Below are 19704 nucleotides of genomic sequence, written 5' to 3'. Positions count from 1 at the left end.
TGAGTTCGCTTCTAAGCAACTACGCTGCATGCAGCAGAGACTTTGCCCGCTTAGCATCAGGGCAGATGAAGTTATTGTAAACTATAAACGGCCCATTCCAGCGATTTCTTCAAATACCGAGAGCGTCCAAAAATTCCAAACAACCTGCTTTAAGGGCGACAGCATTTTTTCTATTTTGTTGTTGCCCCACTCCGTATGCAAGAGGGGTATGAGAGGGCGTTGTGAGAAGGGAGGGTGGGGATTTTAGCCTTGTAATTCTACTGTCTATTATACGTATCATAAAATCAACCCAAAACCGGACCCCATGCGAGATCTGCCTCCGATAGTTTGATTCGGTATCGTTAAAACTTTGATAATCTTCGTCCCATGCTGCTCGAACCCATACGGACATCCTGCCCCCGAGCAGGTGTGTTTCAAGAATGGATGAATGTTACGCGAGTGGCGGGGGGAGGCGTTAATGTGCCGTCTTCTCGTTTGTCTAGTGGAATAGATAACCTTGGGTGGCGGGAATGGTCGCCGTCGGCAAGAGAACTTTTCTACAGTTTGGAGTCTGTACCTGGTGCTCAAAAACGCACCTGCTGCGGACAGATTTTCTGGAGGTTCTCACAAACATTCCGGTTTACAAAGCGGTACAACCACCGCCTACGTAAAACACCAAACACTAATCCGTACCTTTTCGATGGTCACCCTATCAGCAAATCACATTTATAAATTTCAAAACAAAATCCTCCATCTTTCTCCATCGATAAGTCAAATCGATTCCCTTGTCGGTATTCTCCACCTTCTCCAACCCATTCTTCCGCACCAAACAAAATGACGAACGTGGGAGCCGAAATGCGAAACACGAGTGCACACCCAGTCGAATGACAATGACGTTCGGCGATTAAGTAATCGCTTTCGGGTAAGAGGACGCAGCAAAGCGAACGATGGCGTGCACTCCGTTAGTGCGATAGCGAAGGCGCTGGGAGACCAGAAGTCAGCGAAAGAGTGTGTGCGTTACGATGGAGACACGTAACGTTTCAACTTTTACCGACCACACGATCCAATGGGCGACCGAAGTGATCAATGAAAACGGCCACGAACACGCTGTAGCTGTGAGGATCGGCAGCTCCAAATCAAGCAAGCGTGTGTGAGCAAGAAGGAGAGATAAGGAGACCATATGAGCAAAACGGAAAGACACAGGACTAAAAAGAAACATCCGCTATTACAGTACCGTGTCAAGATGTTTGGCAAGATAGTAAGGCATTGCCGAATTGGACGACTTTTTGGAGATAATTCATCACAACAGAGCTCATTAAAATGTGCGAATATTTGAGGTTACTTAAGCAAGCCCTCGGCATTTGCAAGCTCTCGCATCTAAACCTTAGTGTACAATGGGAGAAACATTACCCTTCCAGATATCAAGTTACAAACACTTGAAAGCAAAACTGTCGGCTAGTTTGACAGTTTGATCTTTTTTCTGTCGCCTGGATCTCGGCTGTCTGAACCCTGTTGGCACAAGTCTTGCAAGCGGTACCCAGCTGACCTTTTCACTGATTGTCCACGACCAGCAATTTCCAATAATAGCTACAACGGTAAGTCAACGAGGGAAATATCCAAAAACGTACCCCAATAGCGCAGGGCACGAAGGGGACGTTAAAACCTGCTGTCGTGTCGTTGTTTTGTCATGTCATGGTGTAAGGTGGTTATAACTTTACCACCTGATAATTCCCGTTTCTTTGTCTTGTTGATATATGCGATGCATATTATATGCAAGAAGATATACCGTGCACTGTTACATCTCGGTAGAATTGTGAAGATGTAAAAATGTTAGTACCTCGATGCAAAAATGTACCTGCCAGAATTACCTCCAATGATCGTGCCGAAGAAGATACTGTGACTTTAGAGAGACCTAGTACACAAAAGACTTTACCATCCCTATGGGTATAAGACCTCACACCAATGCATAGCTTTAGCTGAAAGTCTATGGCTTGCCGTATAGCCCGCTTTGGCGGTCTGCGAACTAGTATTTCCAGTTTGGCGATTTGCGCGTAAACGACAAGAGGTCCCCTCTATAAAAGTACTAGAAAGGGAGGGGTGGAGGTGTGAGCGACCGAGATGGTTCTTTGCTTGTTGCACTAGTGCGTCAGTTTGCCACACCGCAATTTGTACCCTGGTGCAGATTCCAACTGCGACAAACGCACATCAGCACACTCCCACCCTCACGCCAAGCCGCAGTTCTCGAAGTTCGCAGCCCCAGACTGGCGGTCCTGCGGTCACCAGTCATACGGCGGTCCAAAGCGCTGTGGCGAACGCATGCCCTACTTGCCTCATTACGTGCGCAGCCACCAGTTTCGCTAGGCCACCGGTTTTCACGGCACGATACACGCTACCAGATGCCCACATTCCACACAGGTGTGTTAGAGAGCGGGCGGCGAAAGGATTTTCCTCCGAGCGACTCGCGTTGCTCGCTAAGCGGTCAGCGTAATGCGGCCAAACTGGCTAGGCCGCGTACACTGTCGGTGAAGATCATGTGGGGTATATCGGATCGCGGGTGCGTAGATCAGGAGCAGGTAGGTCTGCATTTATATAGCCTCTAAATCGAAGCCTTCGAACTAAACGAGGTCCCTATAGCAACCTTTTAAGATCACACCGATCTGCTGGTCGGGGAGAAGTGTGACACTGAGGTTAAAGGCATTCTCGATGCTGGTGAAGACATCACACGTGCCTTCCGTAAGAGACGGTGTTTCGGTGATTTGGCTCAATAAAGCTAACCATATGACGAGGTAGGTGCTGCATATCGTAGTAGTAGGAAGGTATTTATAAAGATTGATGAGCAAAAGCGCATGACACAGCAGCAACGCCCCAAAACCAAAAATTAAGCATCTTGACTTGGCATACACAATCGCAGTCTAAATGTTCATCAAATCTCTCGCATAGCTGTACTGATTGCATCATCTCCCATCCAAAGCCCGAACGTGGCTGGGTTTGCCGCAACATCAATCTGTCCGGATCTAAAATCCGCATTCGTCAAAACTTTCCTTCACCCATTTTCCAACAGCGCCAGTACCTGTGTTAGTATTAGGTCGGTAAGTGTGCTCTGCCCCGGTTTGTCCCAAAAATTTAACACTTTCGCTCGTAGCCGCGAAGCTTAGTACACAATGCTTATGTACCTTAGTTCCGGACAGACGCCGAGTGAATGAGCGGTGTGAGAAGCTCGTTAGCTTCGATGCACAACTTGATTCAACACCATTTTCGGGCAGGTGCGAGCAGAAGAAGAAGCATCCAATACGGCACGGTATCGGCGCGGGAAGGGAAGCGACTATAAAGCGTACAGTAAATAAAGTTGACGCAAGACTGGTAGTTAGTACGCGACTCTGTCATAACGCAATTTCGCACGTTTATAATTGTGGGTACGGTGCGGGACTATCGTTTACCGCTATCTTTCCACAAGCGGATGACGGTCAGTGTGCGGCAGTGTTGTTGTTTTTTCGTATCGAAACCTATTTTCCTTGCTAAAACGGGGCCTACACCTACCATGCAGGAATGTAGTGCACGTACCTTGACTTTGAGTGGGATCTTATACCGATAACTGAACTTGTTTATCGATCAACCTTTATCTCGCTGTAGGTTCTTACAATGGCAACACACGACGGTGGAGATGAAACGTCAATATAGCCTGTTACTGTCGTCCGACAAAATGAACGATGAAACTAGTACACTTATTGTTGACAGCTTCGCTCTGTGCAATAAAAGCGCACGGTTAAATAGATCTTAGATAATCGAATCAATGTAGGGAAATCAAGACACCGGCGTATGAACGTTTGTGGTTGCTGCGGGTGGATAACTCTTTTCCTCTGGCACTTGCACTACACAAAAGCACGTGATTTGTAATTTTAACACCGTGTCTTTTGTGCCTTAGTGCGTGCCTAGTGTTGGCTGACTAAGCGATAAGGATGTGGGAGCGAGAGGGCAGGAGAAAGCTAGGCGTACCGTTTAAAAAGAGAGGGAAAAGGAATGCCCCCCGAAAACCAACGGTACGCACGGCCGTTTAAAAGAGAAAGTCCATTACGGTTCGACGGGCCCGAAGCCGGACGCAGACTGAAGACATTCAAACGCTGCTTGGGTCTGGTGAAGTGCTTCATAGCGTCGTGCGTAAGCTCACACATCCGATTGTTTGCGTGTGTATGTGAGATTTTTTTTAATTTTATCCATTGTTATAAGTCCTAGGATACACGGATGTGAGATGAGCAAAATTTTCTCCACCCAACAACACCAATTTTTTTGCAAGAGAATGAAAACGAAGAACAACACCCAAAAAGGAAGCGGAAACTACGAATAGACAGATGCGTGGTAAGCACTATTTGCATGCGGTATGTATGCGAAATATTCGCGGCACCCAAATTAAGTAAAGTGTTAAGAAGCAAGGATGGGAAGGGGGGGTGGGGAGTACACCCGCCCAACCAATTATCGGGCGAGTAGCTCACCTTCGGTGGTATAGCCACAATTAAATGTATCTGCAAAATGTGAGAAAAGGCAAACTTTAAAAAAGGCAACAAACAACCTCGTTCAATTTCAGCGATGGCCTCAATTTGAAGTCGGCGAACGAATATCGCAGCAATAGTAGGGAGTGAATTTGAAACTCCTAGCATTGTGAGGGAAGCGAATGGCGATTGTTTCGACTTCCGACAATACTGTGCCACTGCAGAATCTGTACGTTATATGGTGTAACAAATCAAAGCAAACCAAAAACAAAAAACACTCGTGTTAGATGTGACAATCTGACTGCTCAACAATCAATCAGAAAACGGTTAGATCTAAGGACATTCAAAATACGTGGCCGTTCTTTGCAATTAATCAAACTATATCCAGTCTGTGGGGTACTGTTTTATGGACGGCTATAATGGAAATAAAAGCATTATCGTAATATCGCCAGATAGTGTGCCACAAAAGTCAAATTAAAGCAAGCAGCTAAGTGAATGTCCGAAATGTCTTCCATGTTCTTGGTAAATGTCAACACACCAGCAGGATGCTTACGGTGAGTCATCTCTGTCTGAAGTTGTTACAAAGTACTTCGAAATCGGATGACAGATTCTGTTTTGTAGCTTTTACAGTGCATTTATGTTCAATGGTCATGTCTGGTAATAAACTATATTTGTGATTTTATTTTCGCAATACAGATTCCTTTTGTGAAAACGCGGCAATTCCGGAGTCAATGTTCTTCAACTAAACAGTCTCATTGCCAAAACGATACGTCAACGCACCACAACAACCACGACGTTAGAGTATCCATCCATCCCCCGCATCAAGACGCTTTCCTTTGCAGTTTTGGAACAAACGATAATGAGCCTAACCCGGTAGCCATAGCTTTCTAATAGCGCATAATGATCGGCAGTGTAGTGCCAACGTACACAGTTTTCGAGCAGACTAACCAGGTCGAGTGTGTATGGAGCGAGCATTGGCGCGAATAATTAGATCGAAATTTAAACTTTCGTGTGAATTCAAGCCGTGCCGTGCTTTACGTGAAATTTCCCATCAATTATACGACTGTGCAGAGGCATCGACGAAAACACACGAGAGTTGTTTGCTAAAAACACTACGCTTCAATCGCCACTCATCATCAGCAAGCTACAACTAACATCTTTAAAATATATAATATGAAAATTTTCTACAACAGCTTACATCGAACTTTGCCTGTACGGAATGCCAACCTTAACATCCCGTTTGATTGTGGCTCAAAAACTCTCGCCCATATAGCATACCGCTTGTCTGTTGAGGTGCAGCTGGTAAATACTCTCACGTTCAGTAAATTCTAACCGAATCCACACCCGGCAGAATACAGAAAACAGCTCGATTCTCTTCCGTGCTAATTAATATTCTATCTTCTCCGTACTGGTGAACCACCAGAAACATACCGAGGTACAGCAGGGATGGGCAGTTCAATATGTGTATCACGCTCAGCACACCTCGCGCAGTGTTACATCCTCTTCAAACGTTGACATCAAGCTGAGGCAGCATTCCGCCGATCGTCGTTTCTTCAACTCATGCGATGTTTCTGTGTGCGAGTTCGTGTTTACGCGGTACTTGACATTCGCGCACCACAGATCGTGCCGACCTCAAGAATGTTTTGAAAGCGCAAGGCTTAAGAGATGCGTTACAGCCGATCTATCACTATCAGGCGCGATCACCGTCTGACCAGCACACGCCCTACTGTACCAGATGCTTACCCTCCCGAAACGTCTAAACCTGGTCTAAACACTATCAGGCGGTGGTTGAGCTCGAGGGCTTCAAGTGGCTGATTTAAGTGAGGATCGGTTAGGTGACTCCACTCGACTGGTAACTTATGCAATCGCACTGTACCAAATTGCCGGATTAGATCCCGTGCAGCGAAGCGCAGCAGCGATTGAAGGCCATCCGTAAGGGGGCGAAACGTCAACCACTAGCGATCAGGGTGTGCCGTTGACGTTAAGAGTATTATTAGCTTGCAATTTGGGTTGTACTACTAGGTGGCTGAGGGTACTTGCTGGGTGCACTTTAATGAAGAAACTCCCAACCAAGGGAGCAACTTTTCTTATGCTATGATGTTTCTATTTTTCTGTATCTGAGACACTTCTGGATCTCCACAGTTCCAATCAAATCGTAGTACAACTGTATGGAACTATCCCAAACTGTGGGTCAGGTGTACCCATACATTGTGCCTCCTTGTGAGCCGTTTCCTGTTTAACAGCAGGCCATTAGGTACACCTACACACCACACAATCGAAAACGCCTAGGTGGTCTGTGGACGAGAAGTCGTCGAGACGGCCCAACCTGCCAGTTGGAGCTCGTTTATCGGGAAGCGTATCGTATTACCGTGTCCTACCTCCACATGCAAACAAGTATCAGATAGCTGTGCAATCACAACACTCGATACCACTTCGACGACTGCTTCCGTACGGTAGCATATTACGGCAGTCTGATGCTACCCAGAAGCCTACACCCGCCTGTACACTAAACGCTGTGGTAACGAAAGCGAAAACCGAGTGCAACACCATGCACAACCTGTTTTATGCAATCGTACAAACTGAAGCATATCCGCTTCGTTATTAAACTCACCTGCGTTACAGTTGCTACGCCATACGTAGTAAATTTATTTCAAATGATGGCAAAGTACCAAAGCATATTTCGAAAACAATCCATTTCGTAGGATTTTTGTTACCGTAACGCAAACGATTTGTCGTTCACGGTGAAGCTCAGAAGTCAAGGTTGAGGCGTTGGGTTGACATGGGTCCCGCACATATCGTGCACCTTCGGCGCAAACAATGATGGGGTCTAGGACGCTTGCGCGTTACCCGCCTAGCCCGTCTTGTACAACCCGAATCGCAGCAACAGAAGCATCCCGCCACAACTAACTGCTATTTAACGATCGTTAAGAAGAAAAAAAAGAGAAATAGTAGTACGCGTGGCAATTTGACAAGTTCATTAATGTCTCGTTGCTTCTCGTACATTTATCACCCCGACCGTGCACTGTTCGGACGTGCACGGTGAAGAACAATGCACGTGCACGGGGTGTAAAATTGAGGACATCATACCGACATCACTTCTTTCTTTCTTTTTTTTTTTTGGTATCCAACCACCATCCTTACTCATCGCACTCAAACAAGGAGTTACCCCGAAACCGTGATGGGTTGAACGGCCCCGCTTAAGTAGTGACTGTACGTCGCGCCCGCTCAGGGCAGTTTCGCACGGTCAGCTGTCAAAATCAACCTAACCGTGACCTCTTGCTGAAACGCGGAAGCACTGCATCTGCTGAAGATTTCAAGAAGGAAAGGAACCACTGAACGGCACTGGAGGTGTATTAAAGACGAAGCAAACATAATAACCCGAAACGGAACGAGTCATTGAATCGAGTGGATCTACTCAGGCTAGGTGAGTGAGTGGCATGCAAGACCCTGTTTTTTCGGGTGCTATTGAAATGCGCCGATTTGAAAAACTGTTTACCGTGAACTACCTGCTTCCCTCCTCAGCTAAAGTTGTGTGACCCTGAACACACCGGGAGTTAAGAGATGCATCAAATCAACACCAGCCAAACAAGAATCAATCGCATTTGTTTTTAAGTCACCCGGTAGACCCTGGACTTTGGATACCATGCACCGTGAACCTTAAATTATCGAACAAATTATAATGGTATCTGAGTAAGGGAAGAATAACCAAAAAAAAACTATCCTCGAGGGAGTTTCTCAAATTTCCTTACTGGAGGTTTGCAAAATGCCAATCAATAATGCGTCTCACGAATTGCACAAGGACACCGGCCTACGCACCTTCGTGTGCCGCTAGGAAATAGTTGGTTCACTTCCAAATCTAAGGACATGCGAGCTGGAGGGTTTCATTCATGTTTGTTCATGTTTGAGTTCATGTTTTGCTTTTTTTCTGTCATAAAACACAATCAATACAATTTCTGTCATAAACACACTACGTCCTTGACGAGTTTTTTTGTCTAATGAGGAAACGATATACAACTATCACCCCCGATAGTTGTTTGGACCAACCAAAAGCACATATGGTTTGGTGCTGCAACACATCGAAAGAGAAAGCCCACCGAGTTTTACCAGGTGCAGAAGAATTCAAATACCAGCTGTGGCACATCCGTGTACAAGCATACACTCTATTTATCGCCCGGACGATGATGTCGTGCCTAGCGTACAAAAAGTTCCACTCCCACCCGAAAACAAAAATGGCCACCACAGACGTGAACAAAGGAAATATTTTCAAACAGTGTGTTGCGGCACGGGTTTGTACCGGACATTAACTTCAACACGCACAGGTGTTTTGCAGGATGCATTATCTCTCTAGCGGTCACCGCGCGCGTTACAAGATATGAATTCTGAACAAAACACAAAAAAATGCGACAAAAGCAGCGCAGCGCAACATACGGGCAAATGAATGATCTGAAACGATCATCAATATTAATTCGGATGCACACCAAACGCGATCCGTTTCGACACCGCCCCCGATTCACACCTGATTAGCATAAAGACGCACTCCGTAGCGTTATCTCTCGCACGTTATCTCAATGTCAACCGGCTCGTTTAATCGATACGGATTTGGAGATCTAGCTTTTGCTTCTTTCGCTTCGCTTTCCTTCACTTTGTTTTCTGTTTTATGTATTGCTGTAATTGTTTGAATAATTGTTAGACAGCATACCAGCTTAATTGACTGCAGTGCCATCATCGGTCCACAAAATCAGCAGCAGGTTTGCAGCAGAGTAGTTACCCTTTTCTTCCCTAAAGGCTTCTGCAAACAAAGCACTCTCTCCAACACCAGTAACTCTCGCTGACCGTTGTATAGATGGTGTTCGAACTACCGTACCATTCCCACAAGGTAGGCAAAATTTCCAAAAAAACCCACGACACAGGTGCAGTTCCACTACTCCACTAGTTCCACTACAGAGGAGTCGTTTACGAAACAGAAACAAACAACTAAAATTTATGACAACAACAAAGTAAACCAACCAACCCCAGTGTGGGGTTGGATGATAAAGGAGGGTGGGTATATAGATGACAGGCAGGATGTGAGGGGAAGATGTTGAAGAAAACAAAGCAAGCAGCCACAGTGCGGTAGAGGATGATGATCCCCAGCATCGGGCAACTACGGTACAGGTAACGGATCTCTCATCCTTCCCCGTGTGCCGTGCTTTATGCAATCGAGCAGTGTAGTTGCCATGACACATGGTGACATGCGGCTAGCCTTGCATTCCACGGCCGAACCAGTAGCTAGCACGGGCTAGCGGGCTCTGCGTCGTGATCATCGGGCAGCACCTTCACCACGGTCGATACACACCGGTCGCAACAACAGTCAACCATTTGGTCAATGGCCTTCGCGAACGGTATCCTCTTCCAAAAGGCTTACAAAAAAAAAACGCTACCACTACACACACTCCTCTTCCCAATTGACAAGAGGGGCCAGCAGGTAGGTGAAGTACGCTACGCTGTTGCAAATCTTTCGCTCAGTTCCGAACGGGAAGCAACGATTCGTTTATGGACACGCGGTGTAAGCTCATGCTCACCAAAGTGGTGAATGGGAAGTCAAAGGAGTGGCTCTTTAAAACAAGCGCACAAACAAAACGCAGCCAATGCGCACCGTCAGATGGTACTGGGTGCATGGAACTTCAAGCGAAGCTACCTCAACTTCTTTTGCCTTACCCTGCCAGCACCTTTCTCGCTCTCTCCCTCCTTTTGACGACCTTCAGAAGGGTATAAAAATCAGTGAAAGTTTTTTCGGGCCGTTGAGTTTTCGGATCCACCAGCCCGGAACGCTTACTGACTACGGATTTCGTGAGGGAAATGCACTATTAATACTAAAGGATGGCAAAAGAAACGTAAGTGAGAAGACGGTGGAACCTCTGTGCAACACATGCTTGAGTGAACATTTCTTCCAAGAGGCCGTTGAAATTTAAACATTTCTACGTTTGAAGGGTGCGGCCATATACATGCGGTGGGTGAGGGTAAAACCATGCCACGGGCCGGGAGGCTTGTTATTGACCACGTGAATTTCCTTCCTTCCCCCTATCTTGTTTTTGTTTGCTCGAGTTGTCTTTAAATATTTTTAATTCCGAAATACTGAAATAGCTCACTCTCTCTCTCTTTCTCTATTGATCACTCTTTAAAAGCAACCGAGAATTGAACCCGTGCATTCACAAGCACTCAAAAACTGGATGTCACTCACGCTAGACCACTCGACTACCTGTCTTCATCTGCAGTCGAGTGCTGAAACTTCAATATGAACGATGCAATTTCCCTTCGTACGGCTTTCGCTAGGTCGTTGCAACAATGTGCACCGCACATTATGGCCACTGTCACACCCCGTTATGCTCATTCAGATGCTGTGTGCTTTACGACCCGGCGGTGATGGCACTTTTCAAATGAATTCCCACCTCTCCCAGCAAGCAATAGGCAATGCATCCGTACAACAAGCTTTAAAGTACAAAGCGCAAATTGTCAACCTGCGAACCGTGCGACAGTGTGTTTATGGAAACGGAAGTTGATACCGATGTACCGACGCACCGTAAGCAAACGGGGCAAGCTCGTTAAAAACGACCGCGGGACCGTGGCGAAGATGCGTTCCGTCTGTGTCGCCGAGACCAAACGAATGAGGGCTGTATGTGCAGGACAAACAGTGTCGTGAACGTGAACTGCCCAAAACGGACGGTAAGCGGACATTGATAGCCAACAGGTGACGTTTTACGATGACAGTTACGATGACCCGATGGCTTCGCGTAGGGTTGTTTTTTTTGTTCCTTTACGTTTCCCTGTTTTTCTTCCAACGAGCTACCTCATAGGATCTGTCGCTTACCATAAACCATGGTAAGGTCGACAGCGAACACACACGCGGAACGTCATAATAGACCATATTTATTGCGTTTTCTTATTGCATTTCAAAAAGCAAGCGCAACGCCTATTCTACCTCCCAGGGAGGGATTCTGTTTAATATGTTTCTCGCACTGGTTTAACAGTACGAAGCTACGAAAGAAAAACATATTTTTTTGTAATTACACCCTTATCACGCAAAATCACACACCACGTTTGAACACATGCGATCTAGTTATCAATTGTATCGGTACCGATAATTTACAAAACCCCCAAACCCCACATCTACGTTCGAGCCCATCTTTCTTCCATCAGCAGTTTCAACGTTTAATTACAGCCCGACATGGTAAACCAATGACGTACGGCACGTTTTGTGTAATACGGGGCGAGTAGATTTCGATTGCATCCCGGTGATGGAACACCAGCCAGCAACGTTGTGCTGCCAGCCAAGTAAATAAATACTCGAAACGTGGCAGAGACACATACCTGCCCTCGTCGGACGAGTGAGCGACCGGTACTAAACACACACCAAAAAAGTGAAAGGAGCGCGTGAACGCATGAACGCACAAATGGTGGCTCATACTCCCGAAGGTTCACCTGGACGAAACAATGTTCGATTCCGTCCCTTTATCCCCTGTGGGTAAGCATTCGGTCCGGAATCTGGCAGGCGAAACCGTTCCCCCCCGAAGGGCATCATAATTCGAATGATTTGATTACGAAATGTATTCGTGCCCGTTCCCCTTTTGCTGGGAAGCAGGGCACACCCCGAAAGTTGTGACGAGCTTGCCAGAAATCGCTCGGTAAAGAAACCGTAGCCCAACCCTTTGCCGAACCGTGTACAACGCCCGAAGCGTTCGAAATTTGTCACCTTGTGTCACCGGACAGTGTCTTCCAGTAATGCGCGAAGCATGCTAATTGAGAGCGTTTTTTTTTAGACGTTTTTGTCACACACTCTGAAAGCAACACACAAGGCGTTTCCTCTTTTTGGCAACTGAACAGTAGTGCCTGTGTGCTGTCTATTCGAACGGAAACAACTCTTCATGTAGCCATTCGAATAGCATGAAAAATGAAAAAAGAAGAAAAAGGAACCACAATTCCTTCAACCATACTGAACTGATCTAATCTGCAGCGGGTAGATACGAGTAGTAAACTTTTCGAAGAATCGATTATCACCAGCTCTCGCTGTATCTTCTCGCTTCAACAACACTTCTAACAACCATCCATAATCTCAGCCCACACAGGGGTTTGGGGAAAGGTACAAAAGCTTAAGAACCCGAAGGTAATGTCAACGCCAACAAATTAGACACTGGGTTGGGCCTCGTCCACCATCACTGGGATAGACGGTAAGTCTAGGGCTACATTCGCCAAGATGTTCCAACAACTTCAACCCCTATCACTCAACAACAACTCACCGAAAAAAAACCGGATCCGTGCTGCTCTGTATCGTGTTTCCTTCTTGTACTTCTTCGTACCGTATTCTTCCCTCTTTAACTTATTCGTTCATGAATGAGCGATGTGACACCACTCAGCACAAGTGGACACCTTCTCCACCAGTGGTCTAAAGGTTGTCTGCGACACGGAGGATGAATGAACGGTATGTAAATTATTCAGCCACATCCCAGCACATCGCGCTAAACACCCCCGATCGGGATAGAATCTGGCTAAACGCTAAAGAAACAGGCAGACATTATGCCGGGCCTCGCCAATGTCTAAGTATTCAGCAAGCAAAAAAAAAGTCAAAAAGAACAGATACAAAGGCCGACGACTTACAGTTTCTCATAGCCTCCCAAAAACTTACCACCTCGCTAAAAGCCACTTTACAGGTGTATAGATTCCGCCTATCTGTATGTTTTTTTTTCATCATTCTCCAAGCTTCTCTGCTTTCAGCGCTTGTTTCATACGGGCAAAATGGACGCTGAACTTATCAGGTATCGTTCACATGCCATCGCCAAAATGGACGTATGGAGTTTTTCGGCAAATTCGACCTGTCTTCACGATCCCGGCCCAGGTGCCGCTTCCCTTAAACTTCGGTACGCTTTTTAGACAGTTTGTACAGCGTGGACATTAGAGACCTATGCCCCAACTAGGCTGTGGTTTCCAAAAATCTATGGATGTTTTTTTTTACGTGTTGTTTTGTTTTTGTAATTGTTTCACGGGTGGCCGCCCCGAACCGGCGCACATGGCATGCGCTAAAACGGTATGATCTCAGCGCTAGTGCAAACACCTCTATTCCCTATTGCCTACTTTGGGCCGGTTTCACGGTTCACACTGTACCCGACTGGTGATTGCCAAATTTTTTTTTGTATTTTCCCTTTTTTTTATTATTTGAGAGAGAACAATCTACATGGATGGGACGGAAAGTATTACTTCTATCAGCTTACCCACCGCCCTTCATCCGTGTACGCTTTAGTGTCCCCGGTGTCTTTTGCGGGAGGCAAATATTGTGTTTCGATCAATATTGACACTTCACATGAAATCCTCAATGAACGCCGTATCCGCAATGGCGAAGTCGAACCAGGCAAACCGTCACCATAATGGGAACCCACCGTCACATGGCCACCAATGGTCACGGAGGTCACGTTGGGTGAGACCATACGGCAACCGGAAACATGAAGAAAAAAAAACCTGGCCGCAGCATGGATGCAAAAGAACCAACAAAAATAAAAGCCCCATTGGACAAGTTTTGCCAAGTAGCCTTGGGCAAATGTCACATTGCTTTAGCCGAGAAGCGCTTTGAACTCTGCTCTTGTTCACCTTGGGACCTGGGGTGTACTGCAGAATTCGTCAGTACTTTAATATTCTTAGTTCCAAGCAAAATTTCTCCTTTCCTCTAAGGTATCTCTAATGTTGTCTCTAATTTCACAACTCTAAACGTCTATAGTCCTAACGTGGTGAAAGAAGTGAACACTTCTTCATCGTCACTCAGGTTTCGAGGTCGTTCTGAGGTGAACGCACGCAAAGCAGGGAAAGATGTAATGCAATTAAAATTATAGGTTATCGAACGTCTTCCAACCGAGTGCCAGGTAGGTTAATGTCTTCACGAAAGCAAAAGAGTGCACGAGGTGCCATCACTGGTAAGTTTTTTTTTAATCTTCAGTACGCTAAAACCAAGTGTGCCTGACCGAAGACACCGATAGCCAACCCCAATCTGGGTCAGTCAGCAAGTATCGCAACACCGTAGCACAGTTTCCGAAATTTCTCCCAAACGTACCTAAAAACTTGATTTCCCCCCATCTCTTTCGTCCTTTTTCGTCTACCGCTGCACGGGCTCCGGCGTGGAGTACTCGAGAAAGCTGAACGAGCGTACGAAGCGTGGGCTGGAACACTAACACTCTTCAGTACTCGGTAACTCTCGCCCCCGGGACAGGCACTCGATGCGCATATCAATGAAAGCGGACCGAACATCTGACGGCTGCAAATAGGAGTAGCAGGCGGTAGAAATATTGGGGCTGGCCGGGATGAGAGTGCAAGCTGCATTCCAGACGAGGACGTCACACTGTACACTGTCCGGTGGTACTACCACCAGACAACCAACCCCGATTCGTCATCTCGTCAAAACCGATACAGGAAGAGCCGTCATCCTTCCATCAATGTGCGGCGTAGTGTTAAAGACTTGTCACAAAATTTAGGTCATGTTCCGATTTTTGTTCTCTTTCCCTCAAACCTCCTGCTTCTACTTCTCATCTTCTTTTTTGTTCACTCCAGCATGCATGGATCTAGTCGATCGGCACACACGGGAAGAAATCCTCCGTACGTTTGTGATCGCTGAAAATCACCCGGAATCGACACCAAACCCAATGTTCGATGCTCTCCAGAATCGAACGGTACGCTTTTCGGGAAGCATCCGCAAGCAAACGAAGATGAAGAAAGGCACAAAATGCCGAACAGTGTCTTGGGCATGGGTATACAGCTTCACCGCTGTTGGACGACGGTACGCCGCACAAGTTCAAAACCCACCGAACACCACCGAAATGAGGCCAAACAATGAGGCCAACCGAAAAGGTATACACACAAAAAACGGCATAGGTGAAAAAAAATTTGGAACCTGTTTTTCCCGTACCACCAACACCTACCACCACTCAACACTGCAACGCTTCATCGACAAAGTGACTTGGTGATACGTTTGATATAAGACGCTGTTCGCGTTATTACGCTGGCATGGTTCAGGTGTATTGAGTAGTCGATCCAGTCCTAGACCCGACCGGAGCGGCATTGCAAACGCTCGCTCTGTCTACCTTTCCATCTGTACCGAAAGCTTTACCGATGGCCACCGTGTGCGCGCGCGCTCGAGCCCGCCTTTCTCTGTGCACAGAAACACTCCGGTTTTTCTCTCCGGTTCGCAATCTTTCCCTTTTTTGTGGGTAGCATTATCGCCTTCTGCGCGTGCGGATGTATAACGGCAAATAGTAACGCCAATACATCTGACAGTAGTCTTAGTAGTAGCAGCTACAGCAGTAGTAGCATTATGGCAAAGCTCTTGGGTTTTTGCAGCAGATAGTATTGGTGTTACAGTTGCTAATTGCTATTTGTGCGAGATCGCTTGCAGAGAGCACGTTGAATGTAAAACTGTAACATGCGAATGACAAGATGCCAAACAGGTAGTGAAATGAAACTGACAGTGCATTTATTAATTCTGGCGAAGGCGGTTGGCACGACCACTGCTAGGCTACTGTTGTGAAATTGTAGCACCAAGAACGACCTCAAAATTGCCATAACCACAATACAACTAGGCGTGGATGCTACCGAACCTTTACGGGTGTAAAAGATGCTGTTATCGCTTAAGCACATCTCCCCGCTATATGTAGATATGCAATCGACATAATGAAATTAGTTGAGACGAATGCGTTTTGAACGTCTTCAGGGCTGACGCTTCTTTTGGTTCAAAACACGAAAGACCCCTACCGGTTGAGGACCCATTACTGGTTGACCCAAAATAAAACAAAATCGAAACGGAAAAAGAAACCGATTAATCCAACCTGTCCGATTTCGTTCGATTTCAAATGTCATTTTGGACTTCCTTTTCCAAGGCAATCTATATAACCTAACCGCCCGTGCCTGGGTACCTTAGTTGCTGGTGGTGGTCGTGGTGGTACTGGTGCTGCTATGTCGCCATTGATTTTGGATAATAATGGGGCGATCTAGGGGTGTTGCGGGCTTTGCGCATTTTGTTTTCCCCTCCACACTCATATGCTTACTACTGTGATGCTGACCTCTGAGAAACTAAAGCATGTCAAAGACGTGTGACGATGCGAGAAAATCCCGCTCTCTCGCCACACAACTGGCCACATAGTGATACAGACTCGTAGGGTTTTTTTTATTATGATGGAACCACAAAGGTGCGGAGTCGCTGAAGCTGGGCGCATATGCGCACCTACCTTGCCCACTACCTTGCTTCCTTCTTCTTTTAACCACATTACTAACCGTACGCTCGTATACTGCCGAACGGATGTGTGTTCGTTCGCTGGCCGAACGCAAACGAGGAAAATTCGGTTATGAAATGGTCGACGACCTCGGGTCAGGTCCGTTAAGTTGTACCGGGTGTGTAAGGTAGGCAAGGAAAAGGACGAGTGGGTGAGAGCAGTTGGTTCCAATAGATGGAACAGGTTTACCATCGCGCGTTCGGTTCTTACGACCGTTCCTGCTAACCGTACCGACCGCCCTTGACGGTAGAAACTGGAAGGTCTACTAAAACGCCTGGTTCGTACCGTTTTCCACATCAGTCTTTGTTACTTTGTACAGATGATACTATCTGCAATTGCTGTTACTGTAACGTGTCCTACTGAGTGCAACATGTTCACCAGAATCAAGTTGAAGGTAGACTAATTTCTGAAGCCTACGAATGCCTGACTTTAGTAGTGTCAACAGTTATTCTTAAGAGATATTCAAAATTGAGAAGAAAGTATCTCAAAATATAATTTGAAATATAGTACCAGATGTTGATGGTAACAATCCTTTACTTTAGCTGAGCTAAGTGAACAACGAAAAAGAATACTTGAAGAAATCGGTTAGTTGTCTTCGCGACAATTATTTCCAAATTAATGCACACTTTTACACTTATACACTCCTACACTAAACACCAGCCAAAGTACTTGATCTACTAATTGCTGGTAGTAGATGCCATCAACATCACGAAGACACTCATTAGACACTGTAATTGCTTGTATACACTAGTAGACGATATGTTGAGTCTTCTTTGAAGAGAGAACTCATGCACTCCCACGCCATTACAGCCAATAGGTAGGTTGATTGATGATTGAAGTTGCATGAAGTTCATACGGGATTTTTACTTTCTGTTTTGTTTGTTTTGTTCATACATAACGCTCTTGAAGAGGATGTGCATGCTGCCATGCTTTTGTTTCGCTGTGTTTATCACTTGCCAAAGTAGTGCGGATAGACTGCTGTGGTTGGAAAGTGCACCGCCCTTAGCCACTTTCCGCGTTTCGGCACTGCGTCCACAAAAATACCGCCATGTGTCACTGATGTATGCCTCACGCCATATTACGGACCACATAACGCAGCAAACCCTTTTCTTACACACTTAGCACGCTAGTACCGGCGTTTGTGTGTGAGTAAACTGGCAACCAGAGGTCGATACATTGAAGAACTTTTAAGATGTCCGTATGGGAAATGTCCGCTGTTGATAGTAGACCAGCTGATCAGTCACCATTGCGGACATGCGAGGCGTACCAGAGCGCAATAGTAACGGCAGCTCGGGATCTTCAGAGCTCCAGAGTGGCTCCGTACGAATTCGTCCTGGGGAGCTCCCGTCCCATCCAGACGTTACGCTTGTCATCTTCATTTCTGCACCATTAATGTGCCGCAGTCGGTTGTATTTTTGCGCTACTTTAAGCTAACCATTAACCATTTCGACCACCAACACGTACCGCGCGGTGCGCCGTATCGTGTTCTGTGTGCCAGTGTGTTTGCGATTGCTTTCTCCAGGTTCACGATTCACATTTCTCTTTTGGGGGATAGCGGCAATACTTTCCACGGTTTTCTTCATCGCATCGTCTCGCTAGCAATTTCGCACTCGCTCTTTCGCTTCTTGGCCACTCCAAACCACGCACGCATTGCGCGTCTCGCTCGCACACGGTATGCTACTCACCTCTACCCCCTGATTCACCCCTGATAACCCCTCTTTCTCCTTACTAAACCACGATGGAGTTGGTAGATTGGAGGTGCGGGTATGGGATCGGGGGGAGGCAGGGGGCTGGAAACCATGAAGCAGGAATTCCTTCCATTTCTTATCCACCAAACGCAGCTATATCGGCAGTCGGCTATCCAACATCATAGTTATCCGATGTTTTCTCTCTTGATTTTTCATTTTCCTTTTATCGTCTGCTTTCTTCTCTCGCTCCATTCTGTTTTCTTCTGGTGTATTTGTGTGTGTGTTGAGCGTTGGTTGGCATTTTTGTTGTTGTTGTACACCTTTCATCTACTTTCTCTGTTACACCCGCCATTTTTCCACACTCATCATGCTTATCTCTTATCTTTCGCTACTGCGCGTCCTAGTAAATGAAAGTTGATAGAGTCGGTTCGCCTATACCAGTACACACCACATGGATAAGAGGAGCAAGAAGACTTTCCATCTTAGAAGACATTTTAGAAAAACTTCAACCAGACACACGATGTACCACGAGCCTTCCCAGTGATCCAAACAAACATCCCGAAGAATGAGAAAATTTAACCCATACACCAATGGAAACATAACCATCTGTGTGTCCATCCCCGTGTACTTCTTCCAGTGAAGGTTTGTAACTTTACCGCATGAGTCGGTATGTAACTACGAGAAATAGTATTGGCAGGCATGAGCGTAAATGAAACCGAGGTGTTGATGACGTCCATCCACAGGTGTCATTATCACCTTCTGCAAAATTCTCGGTGTCGTCCGCAGTACGCGTGCAACATGAGTGGCAAGCGCGTTTGAACGATACATTAGAAAGCAATCACCTGGAACCTACTCCAAAGCGGTTCAACTACAGAGATAGTCGTGGGACAGGATCTCTGAATTTTCAATGTCATTCCTATATATATCGACATCCACCCTCCCCGGGAGGTTAGCAGCGTAAACCGGATAAGCTATGCAAGATTCGTCACACGGATGGCTCATCCACCACAAGGCAGGATGACAAATTAGGCACGAGTTGTGAAATGGTCCTCGCTAGTGGATGGCACTGTCAGTCGCAGAATATCGACTGTCGGCCGATTATTGGGCGATCAGCGTTACGTAATCAGCACCAAACAGGCCCCGACCGTCGAGACCGTCGTATGGGGTAGCTCGTCAGCTTGTTGCCACGTAGCCGTCATCGTCAGCCACGACTTCACAACGTAAACATTGCTTCAAGGATGAAAACTTTCACACTTTCGTGGGCTACATCGG

At 46.4% G+C, this 19704-nt stretch overlaps 1 protein-coding gene across 1 annotated transcript in view; it reads right to left on the bottom strand.

Moving 5' to 3' along the window:
* Positions 1–19704, bottom strand: part of LOC125770759 (all trans-polyprenyl-diphosphate synthase PDSS1-like) — a gene marked incomplete at its 5' end in the record, with an annotated part of 43696 nt that overhangs the window by 22912 nt on the left and 1080 nt on the right. The gene's annotated exons all lie outside the window — the stretch shown is intronic.

Source organism: Anopheles funestus, chromosome X, assembly GCF_943734845.2.
Source record: "Anopheles funestus chromosome X, idAnoFuneDA-416_04, whole genome shotgun sequence".
NCBI lineage: Eukaryota > Metazoa > Arthropoda > Insecta > Diptera > Culicidae > Anopheles > Anopheles funestus.
This window is presented reverse-complemented; position numbering and strand designations above follow the sequence as displayed.